Here is a 14,601-nt window from a genome sequence, read left to right on the forward strand (position 1 = left end):
CCTCTACAAACACATCAATCAAAATAGCTCATTTCCTCTTGATTTCTGGAGTTATTTTCTAATTCTTAAAATTTTACAAACAAACAAAAACTAAACAAACCTAAAACATCCCATCACCCTGAGCAAACAGAGCTCTTAGTTTTCTGAATTTCTTTTTCGTATGTCTCACTCTTGAACAGACCTTTCCTTCTTGAAGGATGTCCTTTTTTTTTTTTTTTTTTTTTTTGTATTTTTAGTAGAGACAGGGTTTCACTGCATTAGCCAGGATGGTCTCGATCTCCTGACCTCGTGATCCACCCGCTTCGGCCTCCCAAAGTGCTGGGATTACGGGCGCGAGCCACATCACCCGGCCGGATGTCCTCTTATAACATCTTGCTTCTCAGGGTCTCAGAGAGTTTGAGTGCACTAGGAAAATGGACAGACCTTCCTGGTGGCTTTCCGGGGCAAGAGAATAATCCCATCTTGGCAGCAAAGACAGAAAAGTAACACGATTTGTTTATGTTATTGAATGTTCGTGTTATTGCCAAGGAAACCAGGGCGTATGAGACAATGCAATGTCTTGAGCAAACTTGGAGACATAAGGCTGAGGGGGCTTGTGATGATGTATATCCCCTGTGTATAAGTTCTATTTCCTTGGGAAAAATCTGGCCCTCCCTTCTGCCTCCCATTAAGGCACCTCCTGTTAGGCACATGTGCTCATGGTCATACCAGGCACCAGGAGAAGCCTTTAAGCATCTACCGTGGTTTCCTGTGGGCAGTGGGATCAGCTTCCATTTAAGGTCATGGCTCATGAAGGAGTAGCTAAGATTTCCTTCTGCACATGCTTCCCTAAAGCAATACTTGATTCAGAGAAGAAAAGGTATAAGCTGGGACACTGAGCACATTTAAGTCCACTGGGGACAGGGACACACCATTTGTAGAACTCCACTATGCATCATTTTATTACTTTAGAAGTAAAAGAAGAATTTTTTTCTTCATGCAAAAAAATGTTGCAGTAGATTCTCTTGCTAAAAGAGTCATTTAAATATTACTGGTCACGTCACATTGTAGTTGTTTGGAAATAATTATATCCATATCACAGACAGTAAATAATAGATGTGCGTTCACTAACATTTTATTCATGTTCTGTTTTAATATGGCAAACTTAGAAGTAATTTAATCTCCCAGTAAATTGAAGTGGTGGGGGGTTCTTCACACAGAAGACTGCAAGTTATTAATTCTGGGCAGTCTTCATCTTGTACAATTAGTCACTGTTTGCAGCTGGAAATGTTTTATTAATTTTCCATAGCAGTTGATTTTCCACAGTTTTCTCAGTTTAAATTAAGCAGTAAGAGCTGCTGTTTCTTCTTAAATAAATTTTCTTTCCACAAAAATACATGCCTCTGGCTATGTCAATTTTCCCATTTGATTAAAGTGCCAGCAGGCAATTAATAACTTAATGCATTTTAAAGTACTTTTGGAAAAAGTAATTTGAATAGCCAAACTTGTGTATTTGAATGGATTGTTACAGAAGATTTAATAGGCATTGGAAAATCCTGGAACCTTGGGAAGGACGAAATGAGGCCCGCAAACCGTGTCTGGGGACCCGTGGGGTGGTCTTCATGAAACGCCCACCATGAAAGGCTTTCAGCTCCAAGAAAGGCACTGGCACTCACACTTGGGGGGCTGATGATTGCCACTGTCCGGGAGGCTAAAGGAAGAAAGGCAACCACGTGAGTGTATGGCAGACTCAGGGCTATGATGGTATGGTCTGAGGAGGAAAGTGTCTAGGGAAAGCCATCTAAAAGCCAGTGAGACAACATGAATAAACCTTGAAGACACGATGCTCAGTGAAATAAGTCAGACACAAAAGGATAGATATATGTTGCACCTGTATGTGGTTCCCGGGATCACCAAATTCATAGAGATAAAAAGTAGAATGGTGGTTGCCAGGGGCTGGTGGGAGGAGGGGATGGGGAGTTAGCATTTAAGAGGGATAGAATATCAGTTTGGGATGATGAGAAAGTTCTAGAGATGGATAGTGGTGATGGTTACACAGCAATGTGACTGTACTTAATGCCACTGGGTCACACCCTCAAAAAGGGTTAAAATTGTAACTTTTATGATAAACATTTTACCACAATTTTACAAAAAGCAAAAAAAAAAGGCAATGAAGCTTATTCTTACATTCATGATGTCATCACATTCATGACTCATAGTATTATCTGTGGTGAGAATTAGCAGCTTCTGCCTGGCAGTGGCATCTCCAGCTGACCTCCATTTAACTGACTCAGAGGATCCACCCACACTCCCTTCCAGCTGTAGAACATTTTCGATTGAGGGTCCGGCAAGCTGAAAGCTCAGCATCAGTGCCTGTGCTCATGCGTTCTGCTCCCCCGCGTTTGCTGTATGCCTCCTAAGATTCAGCTAGGATTGTTTCTGATATGGTTTGGCTGTGTCCCCACCTAAATCTCATCTTGAACTGTAGTTCCTGTAATGTCCATGTGCCGTGGGAGGGACCCAGCGGGAGGTAATTGAATCATGAGGGCCGTTACCCTCATACTGTTCTCGTGATAGTCAGTGAGTTCTCACGAGATATGATGGTTTTATAAGGGGCTTTTCCCCTCTCCCCCACCCCCTGCTTCACTCTGCACTTCTCTTTGCTGCCACTGTGTGAAGAAGGACATGTTTGCTTCCCCTTACACCATGATTGTACGTTTCCTGAGACCTCCTGAGCCATGCTGAGCTGTGAGTCAATTCAACTCTTTCCTTTATAAATTACCTAGTCTTGGGTATATCTTTATTAGCAGTGTGAGAATGGACTAATACAGTTCCCAAACCTGTTCACACCTGGTTGTTTTAATTATGCAATTTTATTAAATATTACATAAGCTGATGAAATGTGAGCTCACAAAGACAAAGAGTTGTTTTTATGAAAACCAAGTTGAATACCTTTGTAAAACCTGATAAAGGTGAGCCCTAAAAAAATATTGCAGATGTACTAGGTATGGACAAAGTAAAGTTAAAGCTTGTGGGAAAATCATAAAAAAACTTCAAAAGGATTCTGAACTTAGGTTGCTTTACAGGTGTCTTTAGGTTTTTACTTCACTTGAAAGAGACTGAAAGTGGAAATCACGCATGAGGTAATATGGCCCTGTTTTAAGCCAGTGCGATGACTGGAGCTTCAGCAGAGTCATATGCAACAGTAAGGCCTTGAGTCACTGCCCAATTGCATTGGATAAAATAACTTTCACCAAACTTTCAAGCGTCGGAGCAGAGCTAACCAATATTAATTTACATGTCAAAGCCAATCGCTTGGTAGTAAGTAATTAGCATGCTGTGTTGAGAAGTATCCTGAAATTACATCTGGGCTCAGTAAGCAGGAGTCCAGATGAACAATGTTTTCCAGGGGCGTTCAAGGGAAGCAGAGTGAATAAAGTGCCATATATTCACCATGACTGATCTAGAAAGATAGATAAGCACAAATTTAAAACCAAACATTAGCTGCTATTTTTTTTTAACTTCCTGCTGGATCTAAGCCCAAGTCTACTTTTATTCTCACAAAATGGCATAAGTCATCCAAAGCACCCTTGTTATTTCCAACACTAGAACTACTTACTCATGATCAGAATGAAATGCCCTTTGCCTTATAGAGGAGTAAACCAGGTTTCACCGATCCTGTTGACCGACTCCAAGACTCTTTGCTGGAAAATTATATCCTATACACAAATCATCTTTCTAAAGAAATGTCAACAATGTTGACAATTGTGTTGGATTTCTTTTGAAGAGTCCACTGTTGGGAACTAGCCAGTTAATTAGCTAACTGCTTTTAGTTAACTGCTTGAAGAAAGGTGTAAAGTGCTTTTAAAAAATGTTTTGAACAATAACATTTTGTGTCTGGGAAGCGGTGTTAGATTATTTTTCTTGCACTGAACTGGTATGTTTCTGACAGCCCTTATGTAGATATTGGATCATGTTCCTGGTCTCAGGAGAGAAAGGAATGGTGATTTATGTTGTGGGTATCAGTTTTTCACATGTCTTACAGTGTGATATGCACCAGCTGAGGGCTTCAATCCACTTAGTGAAATAGGAAATGGCTGCTGCCTTGAATTGGTTGTTTAAGTCATGAAATAAGAGAATTAGTGCCAGCACTAGCGATTGCTGAGAACCTGAAGGTGAGTTAATGTGCCATGTTTATTATCAAGCATCAGAAAGTCAGTCTGGGTTTGTGTTTTAGAGAACTTCTGAGAGGAGAAAGAAGAATTTAAAACTGTCAAATCATTTTCCTCCTCAGGAAACTTCTTTTATTTAGGCTTTTTCTTATTTTTTATGCCTTATTTCTTTGGCCATTCAATTTAAGTGTGTTTTGTTGTTGTTTTATAGGTTTTTGTACAAAAGGGGGGCTATTAACTATATCTCAGTATATCAATAAGTTTCTAAGTTCTAGGTCTCTGAGAAAATCTGTCGCAGCTTTTCTCGCCTAAAAAAATTTTAGTAACTTAATAGATAACAGAACTGTGATGAACTACAAAAAGGAGCTGTATCTGTTAAGATTAGCTTTGGCTGCATGCAGTAGCATGGACTAAACAAACAAAGGCTTAAACGAGATGGAAGTATTTTTCTTTCACACATAATAGTAGTCAAGACCATAACATCATGTTGTAAACCTCAAATACGTACTATAACATTTATTTAAAAAAAATAAGTCAAGGGAAGGCAATCCAGGGCTGATACAGCGCTCCATGGTCATCAGGGACTAGATATGCTAGCTTGCTGCCCTGCCATCATTTGTGTTGTGTTCCACAGTGGCTGCTCAATTCCCAGGCATCATGTCCAAGAAAAGAAGAGTGCACCCTCTCCCTTTGAGGGCACTTCCCAAAAGTTGCACACAACATGTCTTTTTATATATCATTGGCCAGACTGTAATCATTTGGCTATGCCTAACTTCAGGGGAGATTGAAGAGCAAATTCTTTTGACTAGACGACATGTCTAGCTAAAAATTAAGATTTTTTTTAATTAAAAAAAAAAAAAAAGAATATTGGAGGTAAATAGCATTCTTGTCCCAGGGAAGCATTCCTAATCTATGAGAACAATTTTAGAGAAGGCAACTTTTATACTTATACCTTCCAAGTTCCCTTGAAGATATTATGAGACTACATACATATTGGGGTGGATGGATCCTTGGAGAGATTCAGCCTGTAATTTCTGCACTAGAATTTTGTTTGTAAAGTACTTATGCTCCTGTCGCCACCACCATCTTCCCACCAGCCATGAAATGTTTTGTCTGCTTCAAGGAGGCAAGTTTAGAAAGCTTTGGCAAGTTTTATCTTACTGTGCTTCGCAGGGGAGTCCCAAACCATCTGTGTCCTACCACTCTATTCCCAGAAGTTTTCTAGACAAGAAATCAATGGTCTCTTATTTTTCAACCCGAAAAATGAAAAGAACGTAATATAAATTGCCTTCTATTTGTTGAAAAAGTATAGAAGTCAAGTGATTAAATGTAGAATCTAGGCAGGTTGCCATTTCTTTCTGCCACCTTTGAGTGCTGGTGTTTGTTTTTTCTATGTTGGGTATTCCTCCTTCCTTTCTTCCTCCCTCTTTCTCGTTTCTTCCTTCCTTCCCTAACTCATCACAAAAGAAATTCATCAGCGTTAGTGCACGATTCCTGACAAACGCAAAGGCTCCCATCTCTGATTGTTGGTTGTTGATGCAAGAGAATGCCCACGGTTTGGGCAGTGGGTGGGAGCAGCTGTCTGCTGCAGGCTCTGGCATTAGGCCACCCATCCAGGTATTTTCCATTGCCCCTGTCCCTATTCCACTGCCAGCCATGGCTAATTTAGGAAGAACATCTCTTTTCTGACTTTCCTAAGGCTTTTTCCTCCAGTGTTGTGCCTCTGCCAGTTTCCCCTGAGCTCTCTTGCATTGATTCCCAAAGACACCATCAATATCTAAGCTTCTCCCTTTATTCTGCGGCTTGCAAATGTTAAGCACGGGGCAACTTTTCTGAAAAGTTACGTGGAAAAGGTGAGTTAGTCTGTTGGATATATAATGCCCTTTACTCTTGGTTAAGGGAAAGAGCGTTCTAAGCAATAATTTTAAATCCTCTTCGATGAGTACCTTGAAGCAATGAAAGGAGTAGGAAAAAGTAAGCTTGGTGGACAGCATTAAGCAATTACCACTGAAAATTATTTAAGCTTAAATAACTAAAATAATTTATTTTATAAAATCACACGAAGTAATGGAAAGGATTCTGCATGGTCAATTTGCTTTCTCATGCAGCAATTGAAGAGGTAAGCAAAAACGTTGAATTCTAAAAGTCCCAACTTAGTGAATTAATATAGATTTGGGGGTAGCATTAAATACCTGAAGACGATGATGAGTCATGGCTGCACTGGATTGGCAAATGGGATTAAATGATTTTGAGTGATACAAAAACCTAATACAATGAAATCAGTGAGTCTTGCATGATGATGACCTTCTCCCCCACTTCTTCTGCCGTAAAATGAATACTTTCCAGTATTATAGAGAACCACTAGAGCACAATGATTAAGAACATGGGCTCTGGAGCCAGACTGCCTGAGTTTGAATCACAGTGCTGCCACTTACATTCTTGGGTAAGTTAACTGAGCGCTCTGTACCTCAGTTCCCTCATCATTAAATGGAGACAATGTGTCAGTTGCTAGTGTAAGTGCTTAGCATAGGGCCTTGTATGCAGGAAGCACTATCTGAGATATTTCTACCTGTTACACATGAATTCTTTGCTCTGCCTTTGCCCCAGATGTCTTTGGGACTGTGAGCTCTGGACAAAGGGCATTCATCAGCTTGCTGGATGCAGAGTTCCTCATAACAGGAAGCTCATATTCCATTGTTCCCCACCATTCTTGGAGTGTGGGGAAAATCATGCATGGTATGCTAGAGAAGGGGAAGTGTCTTCTCATCGCACTCTTACTGTTCAGGATGTTCCTATTACGTGAAGAAGTTCACTGGCTGCCTCTTCTTGCCTTTAGGAATCCATTCGATAAAGACTGATTGAGCATCTGCCATATGCCTGCCCCCAGTGAAGCACTGGTGATACTGAGATTGACAGGCACTGCCTGATCTAGGGGCTGCAGTGAGACATACAGCATGAGACAAGCAAATAGAGGCAAGCGCACACTGTCATGAGAGCCCAAGGGATACACCAAGTGGGCTTTAGAAGGATCAAGACTTTGCCCAGAGGGTGACATATTTAATTAAATGTTATACAGTTGATGGAATTTTCCAGATAGACAAGAAGGGATATGGCAGAAGAAACCAAGCACCAAACTTCCCAGATGTGACTAGTTGGGGAACAAGTCATGTGCTATGGATCTTACTCTAGTATTAGGGTACCCCTCTGTCAAGGCTGTGACTGGTCTATTTGGCACATTTCTACTGAAGATGAGAGAGTACAAGAGTGGTGAGTGGAGCACGGGCTAGACCAGTTCCTATTGAATCCCAGGCTGGAGCACCACACGCTTTGATCCTGCACTGTGGCTCCTGCCACTCTTTGTTACAACGTGTTGTTGTCTTTCTCCTTGAGGTCAAGGACTCCATCTGACTCTTCTCTATATATAACCCCTGGAACAGCATCTCAGATTGGAGTTCTCAGACCACCTGCATCAGAATTGTATGGGGGCCATGTTTAAAAACACAGATTCCCACCCATAGCCAGCTGTACTGAATCAAATGTGTGAGAGTGAGTGCTGGAAGTCTTCATTTTTAATAAGGAACTGGGGTAGAAATACACTTTTGTAAACATATTTTGCAGCTAATTCTAATGCACATTTTAGTAAGGAAATCACCACTATAGGACCCAGTAGACAGCCTAGTATATTATAGATATTCAATAAAAGTTTAATAAATGAAAGACCAAGTTAATATGTTGGAGGAGAATGTGATGCAGACAGGGCAGGGCAGGGCAGAGCAGAGGAATGGAAAGGCCTTCAAATAGGACAATGGGCAGCTTCTTCCATCAAAGGAAGGGTTGAGCTCCTCGTGGGGAAGCTGGGATGATATGGGCCATGCTGAGGTCTCTGCTCTCCAATGAGGGTTCTAGATGGAAACTGTGACTCAGAGCCCTCTTCTGCCCCTTGTCCCAGTCTCCTGTTTCTGTCCTTGCCCTCCACAAGGCAGCTTTTCCGTAGTTGCTTCTACAGGGCAGAGTCAGCCACACATTCATCTTCAGAGAGCAGACATCACTACAACTTCAAGGTTCGAAGTGGCTACCTCCACCCTGGCTTCTAACGCTCCTTTGTATGCTCTTAAAAGAGTGTGTGTGTGTGTGTTTGTGTGTGTGTGTGTACACACATACACATACATATATATATATATCTCCAACTTAGGTGGAGCTGGAGGCCATTATTCTAAGTGAAGTAACTCAGGAATGGAAAACCAAATACATTATGTTTCATACATACATATGGGTTACGTTATTTATATATGTTATACATATATTATTTCAACAGCTTTTGGGGAACAAGTGGTTTTTGGTTACGTGGTTCAATTATATAGTGGTGACTTCTAAAATTCTAATGCACCCAAGTAGTGTATGTTATACCCAATATATAGTTTTTTGTCCCACATCTCCTCTTACCCTCCCCCTTCTAACTCTCCAAAGTCCATTTTATCACTCTGTATGCCTTTCATACCCATAGCTTAACTCCTACCTGTAAGTGAGAACATACGGTATTTGGTTTTCCATTCATAAGTTACTTCACTTAGAATAATGACCTCCAGCTCCATCTAAGTTGCTGCAAAAGACATTATTTTGTTCCTTTTTATGACTGAGTAGTATTCCATGGTGTATATATACCATATATTCTTAATCCACTCATTGGTTGATGGGCATTTAGGTTGGTTCCATATCTTTGCAATTATGAATTGCACTCAATAAACAGACACGTGCATGTGTCTTCATGTAATGACTTCTTTTCTTTTGGGTAGATATCTAATAGTGGGATTGCTTGATTGAATGGTAGATCTACTTTTAGTTCTTTAAGGAATCTCTATACTGTTTTCCATAGAGGTTGTACTAATTTATATTCCCACCAGCAATGTATACCCATTCCCTTTTTACCACATCCACACCAACATCTATTGTTTTTTGACTTTTACATAATGGTCATTCTTGTAGAAGTAAGGTGGTATCTTATTGCGTTTTGAATTTGCATTTCCCTGATCATTAGTGATGTTGTGCATTTTTACATGTTTGTAGGCCATTTGTATATCTTCTTTTGAGAAATGTCTATTCATGCCATTTGCCCATTTTTTATGGAATTATTTGGTTTCGTTTTCTCTTTCCTTTCTTTCCTTTCCTTTCTTTTCTTTCTTTCTTTTTTTTTTTTTTTTTTTTTTTTTTTTTTTTTTTTTTGGTTCTCCTGCCTCAGCCTGCCGAGTAGATGGGATTACAGGAGCACACTACCACGTCTGGCTAATTGTTGTATGTTTAGAAGAGGCGGGGTTTCACCATGTTGCCCATTGCTGTTCTCGAACTCCTGACCTCAGGTGATTTACCTGTCTCGGCCTCCCAAAGTGCTTGGATTACAGGTGTGAGCCACTGTATCTGGCCTATTTGTCCTTTTTTCTTGCTGATTTGAGTTCCTTGTAGATTCTGGATACTAGTCCTTTGTCAAATGCATAGTTTGCCAACATTTTTTCCCATTCTGTGGGTTGTCTGTTTACTCTGATGATTATTTCTTTTGCTGTGCAGAAGATTTTTAGTTTAATCAGGTGCCATTTATTTATTTTTGTTTTTATTGCATTTGCTTTTGGGGCTTTAGTCATGAATTATTTGCCTAGGCCAATGTCCAGAAGGGGTTTTCCAAGGTTATTTTCTAGAATTTTCATGGTTTCAGGTCTTAGATTTAAGTCTTTGACTCATCTTGGTTTTTTTTTTTTTTTAATAAGGAAAGAGATAGGGATCCAGTTTCATCCTCCTACATGTGGCTGGCCAGTTTTCCCAACATCATCTATTAAATAATCTACCCCTCTTCTTACAAAGGAAAAAATATATTTCTTCAGATCTCTGCAGAAAAACAGATGAATTAGCCATAATTTTCAACAAGTGGTAACAGATAAATATATTGCAAATTCTAGGTAACAGCCTTGTAATTTAACAGAGTCCTTCCAAAGCCATGGTTCTCAAACTTAGCTGCACATTGGAATCACCTGGGGAAGCTTTCAAAATGATGCCTGCTTGATCTCACCTCCCCAGAGATTCTGATATTTTATTAGCCTGGGGCACAGCCTGGGCATCGAGGACTTTTTTAACTCCTCAAGGGATTCTGATGTGTCCTCAGGATTGAGAATGACTTCTAGGACACCGTCATCTGAGAAATTCTGATGGTAGAGTCTTCAAGCATCCCGACAAGTCAGTCCAGGGAAGGGTAGGTCGGGGCAGAAGAGCACCAAACCACATCATCCTATCCTGAGCTGCACTAAAGGGTGGCTCAGCAAAGCAGCTGCTCAAGACCCTGCCAAAGTGTCTCTAGAACTGTTAGGAGTTGGAGAAACTAGACCCCCTTTTCAGGTAAAGATATGCAACAGGTTGGAAGGAATTCTTAATTAAACAGCTGTAAGTATGAAGCTTTTTTTTTTTTTTTCTTGAGACAGATTCTCGCTTTGTCACCAGGTTGGAGTGCAGTGGCACGATCTCGGCTCACTGCAACCTCCGCCTCCCGGGTTCAAATGATTCTCCTGCCTCAGCCTCCTGAATAGCTGGGACTACAGGTGTGTGCCACCATGCCCAGCTAATTTTTGTAGTTTTAGTAAAGATAGGGTTACACCATGTTGGCCAGGATGGTCTCGATCTCTTGACCTTGTGATCTGCCCACCTCAGCCTCCCAAAGTGCTGGGATTACAGGCGTTAGCTGCTGCGCCTGGCCAAGTATGAAGCTTTAAGTAAGCATCCCCAAAGGGCATGCTATGAAGGGCAATGAACTACTGCTAAATTGTCTTCTAAGAAGCACAAACACTTAATCACAGGAATTTTGTTTTGCTGGGCCAAAATGAAAAGTTGGGAGCCAAAACTGAACTGTCACCAGGAGTTGGTGTTCTCCAGCCTTCCCTTCTTAAGCCTTCAGCCATTCCTACATAGTTAGCAAAAATGTAAACAGTATCAATTTGAAAGGGATCCAAGTTACTAAGTCCTCTTTTCTTAGCCTGGACCTGACCATCAGTTCCTCTACCTCTGAGTAAAAAGGTTCAGGTTCTCTGCAAAGACAGGGCTGTCCAGCTCAGGCTGCTGCTTGATTATAAAGGGGGATGCTTGAAAGCATGCTTCCTTCTGAAATAGCAGTCTTATTATAACTATTATGAAACTCCTAGCCAATTTAGATTAGTTCTTTAATTATGCAATTATAAAATATTTTCACCATGTTTCAGCTTTTTAAATCTCTTGACTGCTGATACTTAAACATTTTTTTAAATTTGCTTCTTTGTTTAGTCAGTTTTTAATCTTTCTTAGCAGATACATAAGTGAAAAGGTGCATTACCTGAAGAGGGATCCTGAGTGAAAAGAAGCATCTTTGTGGCAGTTAGTTGGATGACAAGACAATAGACACCTAGAAGCCTGTCAGAGTTCTTGTAATTGCCATCTGAAGTCAGCCTGGTACCTGGATGCAACCACACACAACTAGTGTATTTGCAGGGTCATAATCCATTTGCATGGGGCATTGCCAAAAGGGCATCTTATCCTCACATACCGTAAATTACTAAGTAACCCAATTCAACAAGCACTTATTTAAGACCAAGCCTGGGGTAGGTGTCTGGCAGATGTGGCCTTTCCTTTCTAGGTGCTCATAAACTTAATGAGGAGAGAAGGTACATTTCCCCATATGAAGCAGTTATATAGTGAACTGTATCTCGGTATTGATGGATATAGCGAGAACACAGACTTATGTTTTAACTCAGTTCTTTCACCTGCACAATGGAATGACAGTACTTACCCACAGGGTTGTCACTAAGTCAAATAACTATACATCATTGAAATAAAATATTTAAATACCTGAGTGTATAGTAGCAGCTAAGGAATTTTTGCTTTCTTCCCCTGGCTTAATCAATGAGATTGAAGATCATCTGGTCTAGTATCTTCATTTTAGAGATAAGGAAACTGAGACTCAGAGGGGCAAAATGACTTGTCCAAAGTCACACAGCTAGAAAGAGGCACAGTTAATAACCAAAATAAGGAATTGTATTTTTCTTTGGGTTTCACAGAAAGTGATTGTCAGGGCTCTTCAAAATTCCACATTGCCCTGTAAAATGAATGTCCCAGAACAATGGCCTGAGGTATTTTACATGACAAAATACAAGTCTCCCACCTAGGTTTTAAAGCCACATTCATCTGTTTTCAGTTGAGAAAGCTGCTAATGGCTCTTACCATGCCTTTCTCAGTTGAAGCATAGAACCAAAACATTTGCAGGCTGAGGATTCCCTCCCACTGTTTGTAGATCAAACACAAACAGAAACAGTGGGAGGCTGGGCCATCTCTAACTGAGAGAATCAATATCAATGAAACAGACAAAATCCCAAAATCTCAAAATAATGAAAACAAAGATATCCAAGTAATAAAATCTGCTAGAATCACAAAGACAACACAACTCCGATCTCAGCTGGCTCAAAGAAAGTGTCCATTAACAAGGGATTAACACAAGGGAAGTACACAACCAGTCAATAGGAAATGAAAACATTTCACACAGCCTAGTCGCTTTTGAGCCCACCCCAGGATTATGGATGAGGGTGTGTTGAGATAGTGTGGTTCTGACTAGAGAGAGTTTCCAGAAACCATCAGCCATGTACTGGCTTAAAAAAGCACCCAAACTGGTGTTTGTTGGACTAAAAATTTGGAACTGACAAGCCAGAAGATGAGACAAAGCACTGATTACCTGCCCTTTTCAGTCTTGTCTGTTGCAATTTTCAGCAGACCCTTGGAAAAAAAAAAAAAAAAAAAAAAAAGCCACACTCGCTGTAGTATCTTTTAAAATACGGATTTTAGTTAAAGTTCCCTCATGCCAGAGCTTTTGGGAAGGGGGGAAGGGAAAGAAACAAAATAAAAACAAAACCAAAATTGTATTAGCTTATCGCAAAATAAGTCAAATGGCACTTCCTGTGCCCTATATGAAGACAAGGCAGGTGCTATGGCTTGAATGGTGTTGTCCCTCCAAAATTCATATTCAAACTTAATTCCCAAGGGAATAGTATTAAGAGGTGGGAACTTTGGGGAAGTGATTAATTCATAAGATGTAAGCATGGGTTTTGGGATGAGACCATCCCGAAGTGCCCTTGTGAATGGGAAAATGCCTTTATAAAAGAGGCATCAAAAAGCTGCCTGGCTGTTCCATCTGTTTCAACCTGAGAACATCTGAGAACACAGTAAGAAGGTGCCATCTTGGAAGCAGAGAGTGAGCTCTTAGCTGACACTGACTCTGCTGGCACCTTGATTTTGGACTTTCCAGCCTCCAGAACTGTGAGAAACTGATTTCTATTATTTATAAATTCCTCATTCTAAGGTATTTTGTTATAGCAGCAGGAATGAACTAAAACAGTGGGCATCTTTCAATTTAAAATAACATCATTTGGATGAGGTCAGAGGCAAACACAAAAATGAATATAGTTGGCCAGTGGGCATACATTAGTACAACTATTATATTGCTATAATGGCTGTGATAGTCCTAGTGAATAGCCAAGCAGCCTATAGCATTGAATGAAATGTTTGCTATTTATATGATAAAAGTCAAATGTATCTGCAAGGTTTAAACACTTAAAAAGTAAGACAATTCTTTTTCAAATCTTTGCTCATTTTATTTTAGTGTAAAGCTATCACTACATCCATTTGATGAGCATATCTATAATCAGGTGCAATTATTTCAGATAAAATGGACTTCATGTGTGTGTTTGTTAATCATTAGCAATTCCGAGCAGCTTCCCAATTTTAAAAACTGGCCTCATGAGCGCACCAAGCCCTGTGGTCTGAACTACACAAGTGCCTTGGCCTAGAAATGTGAGTTTCACCCTGGAAACTTATTATAAAGAACAGAAAAGCAACAGGAAAAGATAGAGAAGAGGGAATGGCCAAACTAAGAATCTCTCACCGAAGTTTAATCCAAGGAGGTTTAAATCATTGTAATAGAAAATGATTGCCAGAAGCTTATAGATAAAGGCAAGTATTTCACACATGACAGTTCAGACACATCATCAAACATTTGGGCTGCAACGGGACAGAATATTGAAAATTGGGACTTCCCTAGAAAATCTCACTCCACAAGGGTTTCCTTATGAGGGATCCTGATGCTATCCTAGAAGAAAGTCATGTTTATGATGTCTTCTTGGCTCCTTCCTTAGCTCTGCAGTTTGCAGTCTACCTCATCAGCTGTTGTCCTCAAAAAACTTTTCCTCCACATGTGTATACAGACAGGCTCATGCCAATCACTCATTTGTTTTCCAATTACAAAAATATCCCGTATCTAGTAGCATCCATGTCTCCTAAGGAGAAAATGTGAGTTTAGCAAAAATGCGAAGCTTAGTGCCAATAACTTGCTGCTTAAAGGCAAAGGATTTGAGGCAGGTCTTAGGGGCTAAAAACATATTAGTAAAAGCTTAGATAG

At 40.2% G+C, this 14,601-nt stretch overlaps 2 long non-coding RNA genes across 2 annotated transcripts in view; one reads left to right on the plus strand and one right to left on the minus strand.

Annotated features, from left to right (window-relative positions):
* Positions 1 to 1,102: 1,102 nt before the first annotated feature.
* LOC107968174 (uncharacterized) lies at positions 1,103 to 2,489 on the minus strand. The gene is made up of 2 exons (XR_001709175.2): positions 2,167 to 2,489; positions 1,103 to 1,690 (listed from the first exon to the last, which is right to left on the minus strand). It is a non-coding gene; the product is annotated as an uncharacterized LOC107968174 (long non-coding RNA).
* The window catches only part of LOC104002044 (uncharacterized), a 37,487-nt gene continuing 24,411 nt past the window's right edge, over positions 1,526 to 14,601 (plus strand). The window contains exon 1 of the long non-coding RNA XR_674100.5: positions 1,526 to 1,712. This is a non-coding gene — a long non-coding RNA (uncharacterized LOC104002044). The remainder of the gene's footprint in view (positions 1,713 to 14,601) is intronic.

This window comes from Pan troglodytes, chromosome 15 (genome assembly GCF_028858775.2).
Source record: "Pan troglodytes isolate AG18354 chromosome 15, NHGRI_mPanTro3-v2.0_pri, whole genome shotgun sequence".
Taxonomy (NCBI): Eukaryota; Metazoa; Chordata; class Mammalia; order Primates; family Hominidae; genus Pan; species Pan troglodytes.